We start from the raw sequence: 25,402 nt of genomic DNA, 5'->3' as shown, positions 1-25,402 counted from the left end.
CCAGTTCTCTATCGCTTTGATTTTGGAGGGGTCCACGTGTATGCCTTCCTCGCTTACCACGTGACCTAGGAAGGTTACTTTTCGAATCCAGAATTCGCACTTGGAGAATTTCGCGTACAACTTCTCCGTCCTTAGGGTTTCCAACACCAATCTCAAGTGCTGTCGATGATCTTTCTAACATCTGGAATAGACAAGTATATCGTCGATGAACACAATTACGAACTTGTCCAGGAAAGAACGGCACACCCGATTCATCAGGTCCATGAATACTGCCGGTGCGTTGGTTAGACCGAAGGGCATCACTACAAATTCGTAGTGACCATACCGAGTCTGAAATTCTGTCTTAGGAACATCACTCTCATGGACTCGTAGCTGATGGTACCCTGATCTTAGGTCTATTTTGGAAAAGTAGCTGGCTCCTTGAAGTTGATGGAAGAGGTCGTCGATTCGAGGAAGAGGGTAACGGTTTTTTACTGTGAGCTTGTTCAGCTCTCGGTAGTCAATGCACATCCGAAAGGATCCATCCTTCTTTTTCACAAATAAGATCGGGGCTCCCCAGGGTGAGGAACTCGGTCTGATAAATCCTTTACTGAGTAGCTCATTGAGCTGACGGGATAACTCCTGCATTTCTGCCAGCGCTAATCGGTATGGGGATTTAGCTACGGGGGTAGCTCCGGGGACTAAGTCGATACGAAACTCGACTTGGCGTTCGGGAGGGATTCCCGGGAGGTCTGCGGGAAAAACATCAGGAAAGTTGCAGACTTCGGGGATGCTCTCGAGGTCTTTAACTTCCTGCTTCTCGCTAATGACGTGGGCTAGGAATGCATAACACTCCTTTCGCAGGAGTTTCTGGGCTTGTATGCATGAAATGATACGGAGGTTCGAACTGCGTTTATCGCCGTAAATCATGAGAGTTTCATCAGAGGAGAGATTGAGGCGGATATCTTTTTCATAACAAAGGATATCAGCATGATTGGGGCTCAACCAATCCATACCGATGATGACATCGAAGCTTTTTATGGAGACTGGCATAAGGTCGATGGGAAAAGAATGATCGTTTAGGGTAAGAGTACAGCCTACATATATATCATTAGTGCTCTCTTTCTCACCGTTAGCCATCTCGACGGTAAATGTTTCAGTTAATGGTTGAGGTTTATGCCAAATAAAATGTTTGAATGCATGGCTAACAAAACTTCTCTCCGCACCAGAATCAAAAAGAATGCATGCATAAGAGTTGTCGAGGAGGAACGTACCCGAAACAACGGTGGGGTCTGCAACTGCCTCTCTCTTGACCCATCGTTAGCACTCTCCCTGTGCCACCTGCTGTTGTTACCTTGGGGCAGTTTCTCTTGAAATGCCCGACTTTCCCACAGCCATAACAGGCTTGACCGACACCTGCTCCAGATGCCTGATTGGCTGGTGGTACTGGTGTTTTGCAAACTCGAGCTGTGTGTCCCTTTTTGCCACAACTGGTGCATGACAGTTCTCGGCATGGGCCGGGGATGCGATGATGATAGTTGCATTTGCTGCACCAAGGGAGGGTACCAGTATATCCACTGGTGGGTGCTTGAGTGGCAGGAGCAGCAACAGGAGTAGTAGCAGCGTGGACTGCCACCGTTTGCTGTTTCTTCGAGGGCTCCTGTGAAGACTGGCCCTTCCGCTGTTTCCAAAACTTTCTTTTCTCACCACTCCCTTTAGCTGGCTCAGGAGCGGTTTCCACTTTATCAAGATCAACTCCGTGATCTATGAGAGTTTGCGCCAGACACTTAGCGCTGTCAAAGGTGTTTGGCCTAGCAGCCAAGACATTTCCTTTGGTGGGTTGTGTCAGTCCCCAAATGTATCTCTCTATCTTCTTGCTTTCCGGGGTGACCATTCCCGGGCAAAGAAGCGCTAGGTCTTCAAACCTAGAAGTGTAGGCAGCAATGTCAGATTCCTTCATCCTTAGGTTCCAGAGTTCGTGCTCTAGTTTCTGCATCTCGCCCCATGGGCAGTACTCGGCTATCATGAGTTCCTTTAAACTTTCCCAACCCATAGCATTTGCCACTGGTAGGGTTAGGGATTTGACCCGACCATTCCACCAGGTCAGTGCCCTGTTGGCGAAGGTGCAAGCGGCAAATTTTACTTTGTTGACCTCAGAACAGGAACAGATTTCGAAAATGGACTCGATCTTTTCGAACCATTGAGTCAGGGCAATAACTCCTCCTTTGCCGTCGAAAGATGTGGGTTTCGCGCTCATGAAGTCTTTATAGGAACACTCCTTCTGGTGTCCCTGACCACCTTCATGATTTTGGGGATGCGTACCACCTCCCCGTCTACCAGATCCGCCAGGATTCATCTGTGACATTGCAGCAGCCACAGCAGCAGTAACAGCTGCTTGGAAGATAACGGGATCGAACTGAGGGGGCGGTGGTGGTGGTGGAGCGTCGTCATTCCTTCTGATAGGTCTTTTTCGAGGAGGCATCTTGTTCTAGAAACAATCAGTAAGAAGAGGATGGTAAGTCCTCAAGATATATGAAACAAAATATATCCTATCCTGATAATAAAGTGTTCTACCAAGCGATAAGCAAAGGAAAGTTACTAATGCAAGTAAGTTATCACTAAGAAACGAGTAGGTAGCAACACTAGGAATGAATTTCTACAATGTATTCGGCTCTAACTAAAATACTCCTATAGTATTTTAAGTTGTATTGATACTGGGTAAGTTTTAGGGCTGTTGCAACACCAAAGTCACTCCCAAGCACATGTTGGTCATGTCTCGAATAAATATAGTTGATCAGGCTATATTGACCCTAGACATGATTACATAACTATCCAGGTTTAACCGCAGTGTTCAACATCCAAAATACTTTTGTTTTGTTCTACTTATGATACTGATTCTGGTACGTAGGTATACTTGTATACTTTTTTGAGAAAATACTTATATTTTAAAAGTATACTTTTAGTTTAGAGCACTTCAGCCCCTTTGTGTTTATAGTTGTATACCATGTAAGGTTTGGTATACTTAGTTCACTATAAACAATAGCTCTGATACCAATCTGTCACACCCCGAAACCGATGGCGGAAACGTTCCGGGGCGGAGGACGTCATGCGTAGTATCACAACAGTTGTATCATAGTAAGCGTAGTAAACACAACCATTACATTATAATATGAATATTTACATTGTTGAAAACATGGTTTATACATAACAATATATAACAAAAGTAAAAGACGTGAATTCGAAACGCTCAGTCTTCTCCAAAAGTTGGCAGGAGTACCTGTGTATTGATGCCCTGAGAATACAAGCAGTTTTAAAATATCAGCATAAAGCTGGTGAGTTCATAAGCGTTTAGTTCTGGTGAAAGAAATGTTTCTTTGATCCTTTGAAAAATGTTTCCCAAGAAAATCCTATATTTTCTTATGAAAGAGGTTTGATTATCCATTAGGTATATGTTAAATTATGAAACGTTAAGTTATCCCAGGAAAATCCTATATTTTCCTTAGAAATTGATAGTTGATTATCGATTCTGAAAATGAGGTGTACAAGTATCTACCATACTTGTATCGATAGATGTAGTTTCCTTGAAAAACCCTGTTTACTCTCTGTGAGATGTATTAGCCTTATTACATAAATAAAACTAATAAATAAGTAGTGAACTAGATCCTAAGGGCATTACTAATGCCCTCTAGTAATCAAATCGGTTATTACTTTGAGGTTAGTTCACTTGTTTCATTATTACAAAAGTAAATCTCTGTTATCTAGGTTGCGAGTTTCATAACCATACATTAAACTAGATATGGCACGTAACGGGGGCCAGTATCCTTTTATGACTTTGTCACCCGTAGACCTAACGGTCCCACTGTAGCTAGCAGCGAGGTGCGGGATAGTCAGTCCCGTATAGATCTATATACAATAGTCACGCTCTCCCTATAAGAGATTCTGGTTATAAGGGCTAGTCCTACACTCACGAATCCAATGGAGTGTTACCAAGGACGTGTCTCCAATCCTAAAATAACAAATTTACAAGTAATAGTATCGAAAATCCGGTTTGTGTTTTATATGAATCATTTTACAAAATATCGCATTTTATGACAAGATTCACAAGTTTCTTGCTTTAGATTTCAAAATTGTTTCTACGAGTTGATTTCTTAATCGATTGGTAAAACGGTTTTCTGAGATAAAAGCATACTGAACATATAATCATTCTATGCAAAAAGAGATAACTTGAGCACAAGTTTCCTTGTACTTTTGCTTGTATTCCCCCCCTGAAAACATGAAAAACTCGGAAAAAGCGTAGGGGTATGAACTCACAGTTTGACGTAGGATCTGGATGTATGATCGGTTACGAATGCTGAGTGTCAACCGATGTTTCGTACGCAACTGGATCCTATTAACATGTGATAACACATATGTGTGTTAGATTTAGGGTGTTTCATGACTAAACATGACGGGAAACCACCCTAAAGACTTGGAAATGCTTGTCGGGACTCTTATAGTCTAGGAAACACTTATATGGAAGTGTTACAATCACAAATGATTGCATAAAAGGAGTGTATGGTTACCAAATGGAGCTTTCGGTCCAAGTAGTTCTCGGTCCAAATGGTTTTCGGTCCGAAGAGGTTCTCGGTCCGAAGAGGTTCTCGGTCCGAAGAGGTTCTCAGTCCGAAGAGGTTAAGACCGAAAATTCAAAATACTTGGTGCATGTGGTATTTTTCAAGGGCTTTCAAACATGCATAGGGGTTCTAAGTTTTAGCCAAAGCCTTAAGTGAGTTTTAAGGTCTTAAAGGCACCTTTCTTTAGGGTTTTCGGTTTAAGGAGATGCACTATACCGAAAACTCCTTTTGTTCTTGGAAAATGACGATTTCAAGGCCTTAAACAAGAGTTTCAACTAGATAATAAGTGCAGAAAGTAATACTTACGATATGGAAGCAAGGAAGGGTGTTTTCGGCCAAACACACACTAGTGTGTATTCTTGGTGTTCTTGGAGATTAAACCCAGAAAATGAAGTTAATGGATGAACTCGAAGGGTGTTACTAGTTAGGAAGATCTAATAACAAATCAAGGGGAAAGAAACACTTACATTTTTCGAGAATTTGAAGATCAAAATGAAGAACTTGATGATACTTGAGAGAGTTTTCGAGTTCTAGACTTGTAAAAAGGGAAAGAATGATCCAAATGATCTTGAAATATATATATATATATATATATATATATATATATATATATATATATATATATATATATATATATATATATATATATATATATAAGGTGGGGTTTTCGGTCACCTTGATCGAAAACTCTAAGGTCTTGACTGAAAACTCCTTTTTGAGGAGGTTTTCGGTTTGCTTCATGTCTAGAACTTCAACAAATTCATCCTAATATCGATTCCTTTGATATACTGAGTTTAGAATATTCCGTTAGTCCAAAAATAATACTAACATGAACGGAAATAAATCCGAATTGATTTATTTAAACGCAAAGTCTTTCCCAAACTATCAAATTTTGACGGAATTAAATAAAAACCCGAATTTGATTAACGGAAATTGAGTAAGGATAACGGAAAAATTTTCGGTTTGTCACACTTTCTATGGCCAAAGGACCACATAGATTGATGTGAAGAAGCTCAAGAGGTTCAATGATCTTTGTGTTGACAATTGTGGGATGACTCTTTTGGCTTTGTTTTCCCATCTCGCATGTTGCGCACAAGTGTTCCTTATCAAATTTGAGAAGTGGAAGTCCTCGTATATGATCACTGATAACCAACTTGTTGATATCCTTAAAGTTGAGATGTGAGAGCCTTTGGTGCCACAACCAACTTTTGTCAGAGTGTGCTTTCGTTAAAAGGCATACAGCTGGCTTTCCTCGAATTGGGTTAAGATTTAGAGGATACATTTCTCCTTTTCGCTTGGATTTTAATAGGACAACGTTCGTTTTCTTTTCAACAATCTCTGAACCTTCATCATCGAACGAAACCTTCAAGCCAGTTCCCACAACCAGTTGAGAGATACTGATGAGATTGTGCTACAATCCCTCTACATATGCTACCTTTCGGATTGAGAATTCCCTATTTTTTATCATTACGTAGCCTTTGATCGTGCTATATGAATTATTCCCGTATTTGACACATCCACCATGCTTAAGAGCCCGAAACTCCCTTAGCTCTTCCCTCCTTCCTGTCATGTGACGTGAGCAGCCACTATCAATGTACCATTCATCGTCGAACTGCTCGTCACTTATAACCTGCAAAAATCAAGCAGATTTAGGAACCCAAAGTTGCTTGGGTCCACGTGAGCCTTTTACAGAACAGGGAATAGCGATAGAAGGATCAAGCATATATGTTCTTTTTATTAAGGTAGTTTCGTCTTTCCTTTTGATAGTAAATACCTTGAGTTTGTTTAAACCAGATTAAGGATTTTTGTTTTGATTCTTAACAAACTTGTTTTCGTGTTTCCTAGGGTTAGCTGACGTCTTCTTTGCTTGCGTTTTGTATTCAGAGACTAGCTTCCCTTTTCCCTTGCTATCCTTGACATCCTTGTTAGGATTCTGCTTTGGTCGAGAATAAGGAGGATGGGATTTGGGACCGAAACTTGTCTTTCGGTTCTTATCAAGGCTAGTCTTGGGACCGAAACTAGTCTTTCGATTCTTGTCGCTGCAAGATTTGGGACCGAAACTAGGCTTTCGGTTTTTGTCACCATTTGATCTGGGAACGAAACTAGGCTTTCGGTTCGCTTGACTGCAGGATTGGCAGTGAGTGCACGGATCAGAATTATCCTTTGATCCAGCTTTCGCCTTGAGATTTGACGCCTTTCTGTGCGAACATAATTGGAGTTTTGGGAGTTCCAGAACTGCTTCCTCTCATTGAGATTCTTTTGATATCTTTTGTTTCGCTGGCGTTTTTGTTCAGCAAGCTGCTTTTGAGACTTGTGTATGTTTGCCCTTGGCTTTGGTCTCTCAGCATGAGTTTCGCTCTTCAATGAAGAGGTTTCGCTTGCAGCCGTCATTGGTTCGCTTGGGATTTCTTTGGTACCACTTGTGCTTGGTACATCAAAGCTTGTAGGCTTGTTGAATGGTTCTGCCACGTATCTGCCTTTAACCCTCCATGAGATTCTCTCTGATAAACCGACAGTCTCATCTGCATTGTCGATTGGAGCAGACCAAAAATAATTATCACAACCACCTGCGTTATCTTCATTTACTATCACTGTCAGTTCGGCTGTGTGTTTCTGAGTAATCCTTGACGTGGTGTATACCTGATTTGGTACAGTTTGTACCTTTTAATAAACCACTGCTTTCGGTTTCAGAACTTTGGATTTATCTTGGGACATCCGAGCGACTCAACCGAATTCTCAGATATAAGACCTTTGGTAGGTTCGGTTTCGCTTTTAAAACATTCTGAACAGTCAACCACATCATATACAGAAATTTCACTCATATCACTATCCTCGTCAAATTCAGAAGTGTTTTCTACATTTATCTTGTTTTTTGAACTCAACTTGCTACTCAACGAATCAAATTTTTGTATGGTTTCGGTCTTGATTTTCAATTTATCATTCTCGTCCAAAAGATTTTTAAGCATGTCTTTATGGTCTTTGGACTTGATAAAGGACTCTATTTTGTCCAGAGCAATCCTATTGGCGTCATAGATGTTATCTGAAGAAACAATTGATTCACAGTTAAAACCATCAATATCAACTTCGTCCTCCTTTAACTCCAGGAAGGGTAAAATCATTTTGTGAATCTTTTTTCCGATTTCACAGTCTAAATGCAATTGAGTGATATTAGTATATAAACGTTTAGCAATCAAGCAGAAAATGTTTCTTTGTTTCAAAAGTTTCAAGTTATCACGTTGCAAATAAATAACTTCATCCCTCGTCCTAACTAACTCTAACTCCGTCTTCTCTATCCACATCCTTCGCTCCTCATTCTTGGATGTCACCACGCTAATTTGATCGGTTAGGTTAGCATTTGCGAGGCGTGTTTGCATTAGACTGCCACTTAAACTAGAAATTTTGAATTTTAATTCGTTTAATTCCTTTTCATAGTTTGTTACAGGTATTTTAAGTGATTCGAGAATGGATTGTACCTTCTTGATCAACTGATCGCATTCGTTGATCCTTTCGCTCACTGGTTTGGCAGCAAAACACTTTTCTTCCTTCTGATTCGCTTCCTCATACTCGCCTTCGGTTGTGTAGCCCCTTATTTGTGACACTCCAGCTGTCACCATCAAGCATCTCCCAGCGAACTCAACACTTTCTTCTTTCACCACAAAAGCCCTGCCATGCGTGGGTTTACGTACTTCTTCATCTTTAGAGTCTGTAGACCAGACCTCTACACCACCGAACTCATCATTAATAACGTTCTCCTGCACAATCAAAACATTCATAGAATTGTTAGAGGCTTTCTTCTTCTTTATCTCCTCCAGCTTGCGCATATAGTATGCTTCACCATCTTCACCCTCCTTCTTCTCCGATAGCTTTCTTAACATGCAATCTTTGGCAAATTTGTTTTTGCCATGGTAGAAGTTGCAATCATATCCGGAGTCTCCTACTAGTTTGATCTCCTTCTTCTCTTCTTCTTTTTGAGGATTATTTTTGATATCCTCTTTCGCCTTTTCTGAGCTATAGCTACCCTGCCAGTTTCGGTTCTTGGCAATAGGAAACTTTTTGCGAGCAAACCGCTTTGGGTTGGAAACCATCATTGCATACTCCTCGCTTGTCAGATCACATTTTGATATTTCTGACTCTTCTTCATCTTCTACCACATTCTTCGCCTTAGAGAGAAGGGCCAAGGATCCCATACCTGACACCACTTTCGCTTCCTTTGTCACAACACTTTCATGAGACTTGAGAATGCCCACCATCTTCGCCAATGAATAGGTTTTAAACTACTCGTGAGCCTTCACAGTTGATACCACAGCCATCCATTCGGATCTTAAACCATTCATAAATGTGACCTTCTGTTCGATCACTTCTCTTCCAATACCGTGCTTGATCATCTTGCTCAAAAGATGGTTGAAACGGTCGAATGCCTGAATTAATTTTTCATCTGGATTTTGTTGGAAAGCACTGAACTCAGAGAGCAATAGTGTTTGGATAGAATGATCTAGGTCTTCATCAGTGGAATACAGCTGATTAAGTCTATCCCAGATCTCTTTTGCCGTGGTGAATGGGCTTACCAAACGAAAAGTATCTGACTGTAAAGCAAATCGGATCATTCTCATGGCTTTAACATTACACAACAACTTATCTTTTTCGTCATGAGGAATCTTCTCCACATCAGTTAGGAGTTTGTTGTCCTCCTTTTGAGTCTTAATAGTTCTATTTGTTCCGGAATGGACAAAAGGACCCAATGTTATTGCTTCCCAGATAAGATAACCATTGTCTTCTGAACCAACGACATAGTCTTCAAAGTGATGCGTCCAAACTTCATAGTCTTGAGTGTATAGAATGGGGATTCTGGTTGTGGATCCAATGATGTTGGAGATGTTGATCGGATTGGTTTGTGAATCTTCGTGAGACATGATGACCTTTTTCAGATATCTGCTAAGAATCAGACTTGTAAAGATTGAATAGGGTAATATCGAGATCTATGAACGACGTCAATGAAGGAATGACGGCTTAACAGATCCAATAAAAGCGGAAACCCTAAGAAAATTCTTCAAACAGAAGAGATGCATATGAATTACACAGCCTCCTACTCTGATACCAATTGATGAGAATAAAGTTCTCTTAGATCGATAGATTCAAACAGATATCAATGAGATAATAACAAGCAATAGAAAACAATGAACACTACCATGAATCAAACGGATGTCGAATGATTAAAACAGCAACACCTCAGAAGAGCTCGATTAAGAACTTCTACTTTAGAGGCGTGCTAGTGTTACAGTACTTGTCAAAGGAAATATTCAAGAAGCGTAATTAATCTGATGCATGCATGCACCATAAATACTAAACCCTAAACACAAACACACGGTTGGACAGGCCCAAACTGTGAATACATATGGACCGAACTAACTAAGCCCAATGGCGCAACACATAGCCTCAACAGTTAAGAGCATGCCATTCTCAATAATCACCATATTTGGGACCAAAAATACCCTAAATCGAGAAAGGACTAGATCTAAAAGATAGAGTTATTAAGTTATGACCTTTTTACCTCCTGGAGGTTGCTAGCAAGTGAGGATTCCCATATCTAAGTTGCTTCCAAGCTTCAAGGTCCTTGCACCACCTTTTCATTCTTCAAGAACACCAAAAAGGCACACAAATGAGCTCAAAACACTCTTCTCACTTAGGGTTTACTCGAGGGTCGTATTCTCAGATGGGGGATGATGAGGGAATGATCAATGAGGCTATAATGATGCTTATATATGTACCAAACCCTAAAAATTATGGTTTGTAGTTTCTCCACGTACGCCCAGCATACTAGGGTTTGCCCTAGTACGCTCAATGTACACAACGAATGCCCAACGTACTACCCCATTGTCCAAAATCACCAAAATGCCACTATGGGCCATTTTGCACTCTTTCTTATACTCAAGGACTAAAATGCAATATTTATTCATACATAGGGTTACAATTGAAAATACCTTAACACCGGGATGTTACATTACTATTTTTCTCTGTTTCCCCTGCAGGTGTGATTTCCCAGTTGGAAATGCTAAGAAGGAGATTTATATGGGGCGGTACGAAAGACAATAAGAAGATCATGTAGGTGTCATAGAGTAAGATAACTACAACTAAGGAGGATGTAGGTCTTGGGGTCAGTTCAATAGGTGATCTCAATATTGCTCCCATATGTAAGTGGTGGTAGTGACTAAAGGTGGAGAAAGACTCGTTGTGGATCAAAGTAGTGACAAGCATACACAACTTGGATTCTACACAAACATACAATATGTATAATAATTCCATATCGGGTGTATGGAACAATATAGCCAAAGTCAACGGCAAGTTGGTCAAACGTGACATTCCGATGAGTGCAATCATTAGAATAATAGTCCACTCTGAAGAGGAAACTTTATTTTGGAGCGACGACTGGCTAGACAATAGATCGTTGAAACATACATTTCATGAGCTTTATCTTTTTAAATCGCAAAAGAAATGCAAGATCTCTGATCGAATCTATGATGAAGGATTCTCTTGGTCTTGGTCATGTCAACCGCATCAAGAGCAAGTCAGCCGGCTTATAGAAACTCTTGGGTCCATACGTCTAAACTCAAACAGAGACTGGTAGGCTTGTGGTTTAGCAACAAATGGTTGCTTCTCTATTGATGTGTGTATGCGTCGGATAAAATCAACACTGAGTGGGTCGGGTAATTGCTTCTTTATTTGGCTAAAAGAAATGCATAAAAAGGTGTAATGCTTTGTTTGACGTGTTGTTCAAAATTGCATCACCTCCGCCTTGGCTCTAAAACAACGTGGAATTAATGTAGCTTCGGTGACTTGCGGGGAATGTAACATGGAAGAGGAATCTGTTGATCCCTTGCTATGTGAGTGTTCTTTGGCTAGAGTTACTTGGGAGTGGAATTTTAGATGGAGCGATATACCGGTGCCTCATCTCGATAAAACAAATGAGGTGTTGAAGTTTGTTGCAGCCTGGTGAAACCACCCAAAGATGAAAAAGACTTTGGTGGGTATTTGTTACGGAACGATTTGGAGTCTATGGAAAGCAAGAAACGAAAGAACTTTCAATCAAACTCGGATTACTCCTACAAAGGTTGCAGACATTATCAAGTCAACGGTGTTCGTTTGGTTCAAAATAGGAATAAAGGAGGCGCTTATAATTGGATACATTGGTGTAAAAGTCCATTCATGTAATAGGCCTGTTTTTCTTTCTGTAGGTGTTGTGACTCGTGATGTTTGGTTTTGTCTCTCTTCTTCTCTTCCTAGTTGCTTGCTAGGTGGTGCTCTTTCTCTTTTCTATAAAATTGGTTGGTTCCAAAAAAAATTATATCGATAAAAAAAATTATTTTATTTAGACAAAATTATATATATATTCACTATAAACATGCTAAAGTAACATTATTTTATAAAGGTTAATATACTGATATATCATTTTATGTAACTGTACAATTTATTTTTAATACGTAGAATTTGTGAAAAGTTTAATAAGACATAAAATCATTTTATGTTACAGAAAGTTTTGTTATTCCATTAAAGAGTTCAATAACCATAAGTTTCAAACTAACAAGTAACCAACTTAATTAAGATGACATTATTAATGGATCGAAAAAAAAAGTTACTGAATGGATTAGATTGTCAAAAATATTATCTAAGATAAATATATTATTGACTTTAATTATATAAAAAGTGGATTCTATCCGACGAAATCTATTTATTGTGAACCAAAAACGGAGAAGTAGATGAATGACCGGAGAGGGGTTGAGGTGGAGAGGATGTCCAAGAAATTGAAAAGATCCAAGAAAATAATAAATATATTTATTATTATTGTTATTTTGCTTTTTACCTTATTTACTTTTTTTTTGTTTATATATATATATATATATATATATATATATATATATATATATATATATATATATATATATATAGGTAAAGGTTCAAATGAAAACCACTAAAATTTAAGAACTGTAACATCCATAAAATCATGCCAAATTTAAACTTTTAAAATATTTCCAAAACCATTGATTATTACAAAAGTTGTTTCCAAAATAGTTAGGTGTTAAAATATCCCATAATCAAATCATGATCAACATGAGGTGTACGATCATGTCTTCGCTTTCCCACGATCGTCAGAAGTACCTGAAACAAAATCAACAACTGTAAGCCTGAAGCTCAGTGAGTTTCCCCCAAAATACCCATATACACATCAACATACATATAATACAAACAGCTTACTATGGGTCCAATCAACCATCGGGTTGGAATACCCCAAGCCCTCAACCATCGGGTTGGAATGCCACTCATACTATAGGTCCAGTCATCCTCTGGGTGGAATACCCCAGGCCCACAACCATCGGGTTGGAATGCCCTCATTCTACGAGTCCAATCATCCTCGAGATGGAATACTCACGGCCCATAATCATAGGGTTGGAATGCCCTAGTATGTTGGGTCTCGCACAAAGCAGAGGAGCCTCAACCACCAATCAACATGTGTACATATATCAGATAATCACATAACATTCTATAGACATACAAACCGATCTAACTTATCATACTAGCATAACATCATCCTATCTACTCGGATACTGATCTACAGATCATAGCAACATAATACCATCCTCTCTACCAGGATACTAATCTAACAGCTCATACTAGCATAACATATCAGAGTCACTATCAAAAAGGGTCGGCCTTGGTGCCTTAGACCCTTGAGCATAGTGAGGAAAACTCACCTCACAACTGTCGAACGGAAATGATAAGCTCAAACTCTCGAACCATCGCCACTAACTCCACCACCTATAGTTACCATAAGACCATTTCCATAAATTTCCAAATTACCAAAATACCCCCAGAAGTCAACTAGTCAATCCTTGGTAAAAGTCAAGGTCAATGGTCAACGTCAACAGTCCATGTTGACCCGACTCGTGGAGTGCAGTTCACCGACTCGTCGAGCCCTTTTTGAACTCGAGAAGTCATGAAATCCCTGGTTGACTCGTCGAGTTTCCCTGCAACTCGCCTAGTTCATGCATGTCTAAATGTCGGGAAAACCGTAGCTGACTCGCCGAGTCACCCTACTGACTCGCCGAGTCCATGTAGAATTCCTGCACGATGACCTTCACCGGACTTGCCGAGTTGGCCAAGCAACTCGTCGAGTCCCTTCAGTCCTTTCTCCATCCAGATGATTTTTAAGCCACTTTAAAGGTCCATAATGTAGATCTAAGCTCTTAAGGCATACTTGTTACGTAAAGTTGCAAACTTTCCGTACATGCAAGGTGATAATGGCCCAAAACAAGCTAAGGAAAGGTTCAAAGCGATGAAGAAGGTATTAACTCACTAAAGGCTGAAACTTTATGACCTTACAGGCCAAGATAAGCCTAGATCTGAAGTTGCAATTTCATATCACGCCTAATACCCAAAATAACATATCAACATTGCCAAAGTGGCCCTAATCTCATACATGCATAAACCAAGATAGAGGAAGGTCAAGGTAACAACTTTTTACCTCAAAAACGGTGCTAAGATGAAGAAGAACTCGGATCTACATCCTTCCTCTTGTTCCAAGCTTGAATACTTCAAGATCTTCCTTCAACAATTCATCCCAAGGCTTAATATCACACAAAAGAGAGAAAACGACGATTTAGGGTTTCCGGACTCACAAGGGGCTGTAAGGGGAGGCTAAGGGGCAAAGGATCCTTTAAATAGGGTGCAGAACCCTGGGGATTAGGTTTTCTCATTACAGCTCCAACTCTCCGAGTCCGTGAGTTGGTCACATAAAACCAGCGACCAGAACCGTGCCTACTCGACAAGTCGGGGAATCCAACTCGTCGAGTCGACTTTTAGAATTGGAAATATAAGACTGAAAGTTCATACCTGAGAGTCGGGGTGTTACAGTTCTCCCTCACTTGAACTAGACTTAGTACTCGAAGCCTGTTGCGGCGAACAACTCTAGATAATGCTCCCCCATCTCAGCCTCCGGCTCCCAGGTCCGCTCAGATCCCCTCCGATGCTTCCATTGTACCTTTACCAAAGGCACTTCCTTGTTTCGTAGAACCTTCACCTTTCCTTCCAGAATGGCCACCGGTCTCTCCACGTAATTCAGGCGCTCGTCGACCTGTATGTCATCCAAGGACACCACTGCCTCCTCATCTAATACGCACTTCCGCAACTGGGACACGTGGAAGGTGATGTGCATATGACTAAGCTCCTCCGGTAGCTCTAGTCTATATGCCACCTTGCCAACCCTGGCAATGATCCTGAACGGTCCTATGTATCGGGGACCCAATTTCCCCCTCTTCCTGAAGCGAATCACACCCTTCCCGGGTGAGACCTTCAGGAGTACCATGTGTGACATCCCTAAATTTCTCGGCCATAAAAGACCGATTTAGTTTATGCTTTTAAAATAAAATCAGAGTAATCTTCCAAAAGATGTTGCGGAATTTGTCCCCAAAACAAAATTTGATAAAAATTTATCAAAGCATTTCTTAAAGAAATGTATTTTCATTATATAACAAAACCTCGGGATGTCATGTTCCGATACAGACCTTAAGCATAAACAGTACATTATAAGCCCTACAATAGATATTTACATCTACTGGCTTATAATCCAAAATCCCTCGTCATCATCCAAATTATGCTCTGGGTCCACTACCTCTAATACAGAAAGCTGAGTAGGTCAGGCTTGGGAGCCTGGTGAGCATATAGGGTTTTCAACCCACAAATAATAATAAATTTATTAATTTCATCAACCAACAATAAATTTATTAATTTCATCAACCAAAAATAACCCTGATTACCCGTTCCCGTTATCCTCAATTTACGTCCCTAAACACCTATCATAAAGGGACCTAGTCTAAGGATTTTCATCGGGGTCACAACACTGCTTTAGGGATTCCTTAGCAATTTATGTCAAATAAGGCAACCATGTGGGGGATGGAGTATACCGTTGAACACTAAGTTCACAAACACCTACAGGTTGCGTGCCTGCTAGTGTTCCACTGGACTGTCTAGAAAGGTCTGTGGCCGTCATCTATACTCCTCTAGATGACTGAAACAACAATAAAATCGAGGCCTCTCATCATTTTAACACACATCAACTATTTCATCTACCCATGTTTTACCCAACATATTTGTAGATAAAAATACATATACAGTTTAAAACTTGTATAAAACATCTATTCAACACCAATCTCAAATAAACAAACAATATAATTACACATAGCACGTATTTTATAAAAAATACTTCATATCTATGTGTAAGATGAAAGTGACTATACACTCACTTTATTTAGCGATAATCGGCCAGCACTTCGTTTCTTAAAACGATCGTTTCCGATAAAACCGTGATGTTTTCCCAAAAACCGGGCTTCACGCGGACAGAGTTTCGTCTCGAAAAACCCTTTTCTCGGGATCTTCGGGATCTCTGGGTCTTTCTTACGATGCTAGGATGATATAATAGGCTTGGGGTATTTATTGTAACAAAAAGGAAAGTAGAGGGGGAGAGGAAGTAAATTTTGTAAACAAAAGTTGGATGGCCTCGCTCACTATTTATAGTGGCTGAACACTCGATTTACACGTGGCGTAACTTTATGGTACGTGGGGCGTACTGCTTCTTCAATGCATAGGCTGGGCGTACATAGAGTACGCTGGGTGTACGAAGGGATCATATCGGACGCGTCAAGGCTATGACACGTGCCTCTCATGCGAAGGAATAGGGAGGGTGACAGACTCCGGAACACTTACACGCGTACGCTGGGCATACTCCGAATTTTCAAACTTCAAAAATTCGTAACGTTCGCATACGAGCTCCGTTTTTTATGTTCTTTATATTCACACGTAGGTCAAACCGTGCTCTACAACTTTCGTTTAGACTCCATCGGCTAATTTTGACTTTATTTTTAAAGTTATATTTTTAACAGGCCGGGACCGGAAAAGTCCCTTAAAAATTCATAAGTTCTTCATCCGACATCCGTTTTCGTCTATCGTTTTACCGTTGAAATACTATCAACAACATCTTCGATTCTTCTTTAGGTTGTTTCGGCTAAAAATCACTCGATCTAAAATTCGAGTTTCGGGCTGCATACTGCTAAGCTGAAACTTAGAAAAACATTAACTTCCTCATACGAAGTCAGATTTGGGCGTTCTTTTTATGAATGCTCTCGGTTTAACGAACACTACGACTTTCATTTAGATCACTAATGCTAAAAAGCACTTTATCGTAAATTCACTTTTTGCGTCACACAGCGTCGTGCCAGTTATGTCGCGAAACTTCGACAGGTCATAACTTCTTCGTTGTAACTCGGATTTCGGTATTCTTTATATATTCGGAATCCTTGTTTCAACCACTACAACTTTCTTCTTAGATATCGGGTTCGTCTAATATTTATTTTCGACGCTTATTGTTATCCTTAACTTATTAAATCATAATAATTAAGTATAAAACACATAATAATCAAATAATACATCTTATTATTTCAAAACAAGTTACAAAGGTTGGCCTAGACTATTACATCATCTTTAATGCCTAGCCTAGAAACACGGGCATTACAATTCTCTCCCCCTTAGGATGATTTCGTCCCCGGAATCATACATCAGCAAACAAATGCAGATAGCGACTAATCATGTCACTCTCCATTTCCCATGTGAGATTTGGCCCATTCGTATGTTTCCATCGCACTAGCACTAAATCGACCATCTTGCGTCGCAACTTCTTAGTCTTATGGTCAACGATTGCCTCCGGTTCTTCAATTAACCTCTTGCTTTCATCCAACTTTAATTCAGAAATTGGAATTATGTCGGGAACTTCTCCCGTGAACTTCCTCAAATAACACACGTGGAAAGTGTTATGAATTCCATCTAGTTCTTGTGGTAGTTCTAGCTTATAAGCTTGGTTCCCAATCCTCTGAAGAACTTTAAACGGTCCAATAAACCTTGGACACAAATTTCCTCTTTTACCAAATCATATAAGTCCTTTCCACGGTGAGACTTTAAGTAAAACCGAATCTCCAACTTCGAATGTTATCGGTTGTCTTTTCTTGTCAGCATAGCTCTTTTGACAAACCTGAGCTGCTAACATCCTTTCCCTAATCACTTTCAGCTTTTCAGCAATCTGATGAACTATCTCGGGTCCCATAAACTGTTTTTCCCCAGCTTCAAGCCAACATGACGGAGTTCGACACTTTTGTCCATACAAAGCGTGATAAGGTGACATCTTGATGCTCGAGTGAAAACTATTGTTGTAGGAAATTCTACCAAAGGTAAATGTTAATCCCAGTTACCTTGGAATTCTAGGGTACATGCTCGTAGCATATCCTCCAATGTTTGAATCGTTCATTCACTCTGACCATCGGTTTGCGGATGGTAGGCTGTACTTAGACACAATTCCATACCCAATTCCTCTTGTAGACTTCTCCAAAACCTTGACGTGAAATGACTATCACGATCTGATACAATCGTTAAAGGAACACCGTGAAGTCTCACTATCTCCTTCACGTAGGCATTTGCAAGTTTATCCATAGACCATTTTTCATTGGCTGCTATGAAGTGTGCACTTTTAGTAAACCGATCAATGACCACCCAAATCATGTCGTGACCGTTCTTCGTTCTGGGCAGTTTATTCACAAAATCCATGGTGATGTCTTCCCATTTACCCATGGTTACAAGTAAAGGTTCTAAACTCCCATACGGTTTCTGATGTTGTGCCTTAACCCTCGCACATGTCACACACTCGGCCACAGACTTTGCAACATCGAGCTTCATCTTCGGCCACCAGTAGTAGGGTTTCAGATCCCTATATATTTTCGTGCTGCCAGGATGAATCGAGTACATGGTCTTATGAGCTTGTTCCATTAGAAGATCTCTTATTCCTCCCGTCTTAGGTACCCAAATCCTATCTTGGAATACCTTCAGTCCTTAACCGTTTGCATCGAACACTAGCGTTTTGCCCAAACGTTCTTCCTTTCAGTCATTTTTCTCTAAAGATTCTACCTGAGCTTTCTTTATACTTTCTACAATCGTTAAGACAACTTCGATTCTTAATGCTCTTGCCCTTTTTCTTTTCAAGACTCACTTTTCTGCTTAAAGCATCAGCTACAACATTTGCTTTACCAGGGTGGTAAAGGATTTCACAATCGTAATCCGTAAGCAACTCTAGCCAACGTCGTTGTCTCATGTTCAATTAAGACTCACTTTTCTGCTTAAAGCATCAGCTACAACATTTGCTTTACCAGGGTGGTAAAGGATTTCACAATCGTAATCCGTAAGCAACTCTAGCCAACGTCGTTGTCTCAAGTTCAATTCTTTCTGATTAAAGAGATATTGAAGACTCTTACGATCAGTGAAAAGTTTGCACTTTGTGCCATAAAGATAATGACTCCATATCTTTAAGGCAAATACTACCGCTGCCAACTCCAAATCGTGAGTGGGGTAGTTCTTTTCATGTTCTTTCAATTGTCTCGATGCATATGCTATGACATTATCCCTTTGGGTTAGAACACGACCTAACCCAACTCCAGATGCATCGGTATAAACTGCAAAAGTCATCAACTCCTTCAGGTAAAGAAAGAAACGGTGCTTCACATAATTTCTTCTTTAACTTCTCAAAAGCTTCCTTATGCTTCTCACTCCAAGTATAAGTAGCTCCCTTGTGGTTCAAAGATGTCAACGGAACAGCTATCGAAGAAAAGCCTTGGATAAATCTTCGGAATATTCGGCTAATCCCATAAAGCTTCGGATCTCCATTGGACTTTTCGGTTGTTCCCACTTCATCACAGCTTCAATCTTCGTTGGGTCAACCATTATCCCTTCTTGGTTAACCACATGACCCAAAAATTGGACTTCTTGAATCCAAAAATCACATTTGGAGAACTTTGCATACAGCTTCTCCTTTTTCAGAACTTCTAACACTTCTCGTAGATGCTTACCATGCTCCTGCTTGCTTTTTGAATAAATCAAAATATCATCTACGAACACTATCACGGATTTATCAAGGATTGGTTTACAAACCCTGTTCATCAAATCCATGATTGTTGTTGGAGAATTGGTTAGTCCAAACGACATAACCAAGAACTTGTAGTGTCCATATCTTGTTCTGAATGTAGTTTTCTCAATATCCTGCTCTCTCACCTTTAGCTGATGATATCCTGACCTAAGATTGATCTTCGAGAAATAGCTCAAACCTTGCAGCTGATCGAACAGGTCATCAATCCTTGGCAACGGGTACTTGTTCTTTATTGTTGCCTTGTTCAACTCTATGTAATCTATGCACATTCTCATGCTCCCATCTTTCTTCTTTACGAATAACACCGGAGCTCCCCAAGTCGATGAACTAGGTCTAATGAAACCGTTGTCCAATAACTCCTAAAGTTGCATCATGGGCTCCTTCATCTCCGTCGGTGCTAATCGATATGGTGCTTTTGCTATCGGTGTTGTTCCCGGTAACAAGTCTATTCTAAACTCCACTTGTCTATCAGGGGGCAATCCAAAAATATTTTTGGGAAAAACTTCCTGATAGTCACACACCACTGGTATACTTTGCATATTCTTTTTCTCCTTCTTAGCATCGATCACGAATCCCAAGTATGAGGTGCATCCTTTAGACAAACATTTTCTGGCTTTCATTAGGGAAATGATTCCAAAATTTACTCTGCGCTTGTCTCCGTATACCATAAAGGACTCTTTTCCAAGCGCGTTTACCCTTACTATCTTATTCTTGCACAATATCTCGACATCATTGGCGCTAAGCCAATCCATTCCTAGAATGATTTCGAAACCATTAAACTCAATGGGTAACAGCTTCTCGAGGAATTCGTTTCCGTTTAAGTTGATGACAATATTCTTAATACAATCGCTAACAGGTATGAATTTGCCACTAGCAACTTATACAATTAGGGTATTATCAAGTTTTTCTATAGGAAATGCTAGTCTTTCACCAAATTTTTGTGATATGAAGGAGTAGTTCGCTCCGGAATCAAACAATAAATTGGCAGGCAATCCATTTACAAGAAAGATACCTGAAGCGACATCCGCTACTTCCTTTGCAGCTTCCAATGTCATCTGGAAAGCTTTGGCTTTTGGCTTTGGTGGGAGATTAGGCTCTGCTATATCCTTCTTCTTCGGGCAATCCTTCAAAATGTGCCCTTCTTCGTGGCATCCATAGCACACCCTTTTGTTGGTTGTGCACTTGTTGGCATAGTGCCCTTGCTTTCCACATTTAAAACAAGTCACCTCCTCGCCACATTTTCCTACATGTTTCTTCTTACACTTGTCACACCACTTTGCTTCGGCTCCTCCTCCGAATTTCCTCGACTCAGACTTCGAGAATTTACTCTTCTTGTTGTAACATGAAGTTCCTTCAAACTTTCTCTTTTCGCCAACTTCAACCTTGCTGGCGGCTCTTCCTTTAATCATATCTTCAACAGACTTGGCAGCCCAAATAGCTGCCTCCAAAGTAACTGCCTGACGCACTGGCACCGCATACTCCCATGGAAGTCCCTTTACGTACCTGTCGATTTTTGTCAGCTTATCTGGGACAATACGCAAGGAAAACTCAATTTTATCTGTGAAGTTATTAGTATATTCATTGATGGACATGCTTTCATTATTTAATGTCAAATTTTGGTTTTCTAGCTGAAGCACATTTTGGGCCGAGCAGTACTTGCACTTGAATTGTACCAAGAACTCTGTCCAAGTCAGTTGCAGTGGTTGATTAGGGCTTAGGGTCTTCCCCAGAGTGTTCCACCAGCGAACAGCGCCACCTCTGAACTGACGCACTGCAAATGTGGTTTGTAACTTGCCTTGGCAACCACATGTCATGAAGGCCAATTCCATTTCCGAGATCCAATCCATTACTCCGACGGGATCTTCTTTTCCAGTGAAAGTTGATGGCTTGCAAGCCATAAAGTCTTTATACTTGCATCCATTTCTCTCCATTCCTTCCTCGTAGTTATTCCTCCGAACCACAATCGGCTCAGCTTGACTAAAAGATCTACTATAATTTCCTTCCTCTGACTGATCATCATTTAATTCAGGTTGTTCAACAGGCATTGAAGGTTCATTCCTGTTGTTCAACAATTGTTGTCTCATTTCTTCCCTTTATTCAGCCATCATTGTCTAAATCATGGCTTGTACTCCAACCATTGTGATGGGTTCTGGTGCAGCTTCTACTATAGGCACATGTTCCATCACTTTGGGTTGAGGTTGTTGATTTCTATTTACATTTCCAGCTCCACTTCGAGTTCTTTCCATTATAATCTATATACCAAATAAGGTGAATTTAGATCTTTATTCACAATAGACATATAAATTCTCCTTATCACTCCGAAACGTTTACATGCTAGTTCTAATATCGTAGTCGTACACTTAGAATCCAAAACACATAAGGTTTCCAGATCAGGTCGGCAACAGACCATAGATCCAAACAATTAATGGCATATATGGCAAACATATAGCATTTAGCACATAAAAACATTTTAGGCATCTTTCCTAAAATATACTAGTGCTCGTGTCTAAAATATGGAAGACACTCATCTCACGATCATCACTTAGCATTCTAAGTTTAAGTCTAGAAATCCTACAAATTCCTAGTTCGCTTAAACTAATGCTCTAATACCAACTGTGACATCCCCAAATTTCTCGGCCAGAAAAGACCGATTTAGTTTATGCTTTGAAAATAAAATCAGATTAATCTTCCAAAAGATGTTGTGGAATTTGTCCCCAAAACAAAATTTGATAGAAATTTATCAAAGCATTTCTTAAAGAAATGTATTTTCATTATATAACAAAACCTCGAGATGTCATGTTCCGATACAGACCTTAAGCATAAACAGTACATTATAAGCCTTATAACAGATATTTACATCTACTGGCCTATAATCCAAAATCCCTCGTCAACATCCAAATTATGCTCTGGGTCTACTACCTGTAATACAGAAAGCTGAGTGGGTCAGGCTTGGGAGCCTGGTGAGCATATAGGGTTTTCAACCCACAAATAATAATAAATTTATTAATTTCATCAACCAACAATAAATTTATTAATTTCATCAACCAAAAATAACCCTGATTACTCGTTCCCGTTATCCTCACTTTACGTCCCTAAACACCTATCATAAAGGGACATAGTCTATGGATTTTCATCGGGGTGAAAACACTGCTTTAGGGATTCCTCAGCAATTTATGTAAAATAAGGCAACCATGTGGGGGATGGAGTATACCGTTGAATACTAAGTTCACAAACACCTACAGGTTGCGAGCCTGCTAGCGTTCAACTTGACTGTCTAGAAAGGTCTGTGGTCGTCATCTATACTCCTCTAGATGACTGAAACAACAACAATATCGAGGCCTCTCATCATTTTAACACACATCAACTATTTCATCTACCCATGTTTTACCCAACATATTTGTAGATAAAAATACATATACAGTTTAAAACTTGTATAAAACATCTATTCAACACCAATCTCAAATAAACAAACAATATAATTACACATAGCATGTATTTTATAAAAAATACTTCATATCTATGTGTAAGATGAAAGTGACTATACACTCACTTTATTTAGCGATAATCGGGCAGCACTTCGTTTCTTAAAACGATCGTTTCCGATAAAACCGTGATGTTTTCCTAAAAACCGGGCTTCACGCGGACAGAGTTTCGTCTCGAAAAACTCTTTTCTCGGGATCTTCGGGATCTCCGGGTCTTACTTACGATGCTAGGATTATATAATAGGCTTGGGGATATTTATTGTAACAAAAAGGAAAGTAGAGGGGGAGAGGAAGTAAATTGTGTAAACAAAAGTCGGATGGCCTCGCTCACTATTTATAGTGGCTGAACACTCGATTTACGCAGGACGTAACTTTATGGTACGCGGGGTGTACTGCTTCTTCAACGAGTACGCTGGCGTACATCGAGTACGCCGGGCATACAAAGGGATCATATTGGATGCGTCAAGGCTATGACACGTGTCTCTCATGCGAAGGAATAGGGAGGGTGACGCACTCCGGAACACTTACACAAGTACGTTGGGCGTACTCCAGATTAACAAACTTCAAAAATTCGTAACGTTCGCATACGAGCTCCATTTTTGACGTTCTTTATATCCATGCATAGGTCAGACCGTGTTCTACAACTTTCGTTTTGAATCCGTCGGCTAATTTTGACTTTATTTTTAAAGTTATATTTTTAACAGGCCGGGACAGGAAAAGTCTGTTAAAAATTCATAACTTCTTCATCCGACGTCCGTTTTTGTCTGTCTTTTTACCATTGAACTACTATCAACAAGATCTTCAATTGTTGTTTAGTTGTTTTGGCTAAAAATCACTCAATCTAAAATTCGAGTTTCGGGTTGCATACTGCTAAGCTGAAACTTAGAAAAACATTAACTTCCTCATACGAAGTCAAATTTGGGCGTTCTGTTTATGCATGCTCTCGGTTTAACGAACACTACGACTTTCGTTTAGATCACTAATTCTAAAAGGCACTTTATCGTAAATTCACTTTTTACATCACACAGCGTCGTGCCAGTTCTGTCGCGAAACTTCGACAAGTCATAACTTCTTCGTTATAACTCGGATTTCGGTATTCTTTATATCTCCAAAATTCTTGTTTCAACCACTACAACTTTCTTCTTAGATATCGGGTTCATCTAATATTTATTTTCGACGCTTATTTTTATCCTTAACTTATTAAATCATAATAATTAAGTATAAAACACATAATAATGAAATAGTACATCTTATTATTTCAAAACAAGTTACAAAGGTTGGCCTAGACTATTACATCATCTTTAATGCCTAGCCTAGAAACACACGCGTTACACCATGTCACCAACCTGAAATTCCAGCTCAGATCGGCACTTGTCAGCGTAACTCTTCTGCCGACTCTGCGCGGTCTGCAGCCGCTGTCTAATCTGCTGAATTATATCGGTAGTCTGCAGGACTACCTAGGTCCAACCCATCACCCTGTGTCCCACCTCACCCTAACGGACTGGGGTGCGACACCTCCGCCCATACAACAGCTCATACGGTGGAGCACCAATGCTGGATTGAAAGTTGTTGTTGTAGGAGAACTTTGCAAGTGGTAGGTAGGAGTCCCTGCTCCCACCGTAGTCAATAACACAGGCTCTCAACATATCCTCAAGAGTCTGTATGGTCCGCTCACTCTGGCCGTCCGTCTGCGGATGATGGGTTGTGCTGAAATGCAGCCATGTGCCCAGTTCCTCGTGGAACTTCTGCCAGAATTGGGAGGTAAACCGAACATCACGGTCTGAGACGATAGAGACCGGAACCCCATGGCGAGCGACAGTCTCGCGTATATACACATCGGCTAGCTTCTCATCCGACGAGCTCTCCCGAATGGGCAGAGAGTGAGCACTATTGGTCAATCGATCCACGATGACCCAAATAGCGTCAAACCCCTTCCCCGTTCTCGGCAGCTTGGTGATGAAGTCCATCGTGATCTGATCCTATTTCCACATGGAAATATCCAGGGGCTGCAGCTTGCCATGCGGCCTCTGGTGCTCGGCCTTGACCATCATGCAGGTCAAGCACCTCTCGACATACCAAGTGATTTCTCGCTTCATGCATGGCCACCATTAACTCAATCGCAAGTCCCGGTACATCTTGGTGGCCCCCAGGTGAATAGACAAGTGAGACTTATGAGCCTCCTCCAATATAGTCTATCTGACCCCACCATACATCGGAACCCAGACCCGACCGCAACGGGTCAATAACCCCCGGCTATCCTGCACAAACCGGGTGTTCTCACCCCTGATCCTCTCAAGTTTCCAGTTCTCCTGACGTATACC

The sequence above is a fragment of the Lactuca virosa genome, chromosome 3 (genome assembly GCF_052849685.1).
Source record: "Lactuca virosa cultivar CGN04683 chromosome 3, Lactuca_virosa_CGN04683_v6, whole genome shotgun sequence".
Lineage (NCBI taxonomy): Eukaryota > Viridiplantae > Streptophyta > Magnoliopsida > Asterales > Asteraceae > Lactuca > Lactuca virosa.
Note: the sequence above shows the minus strand (reverse complement) of the source record.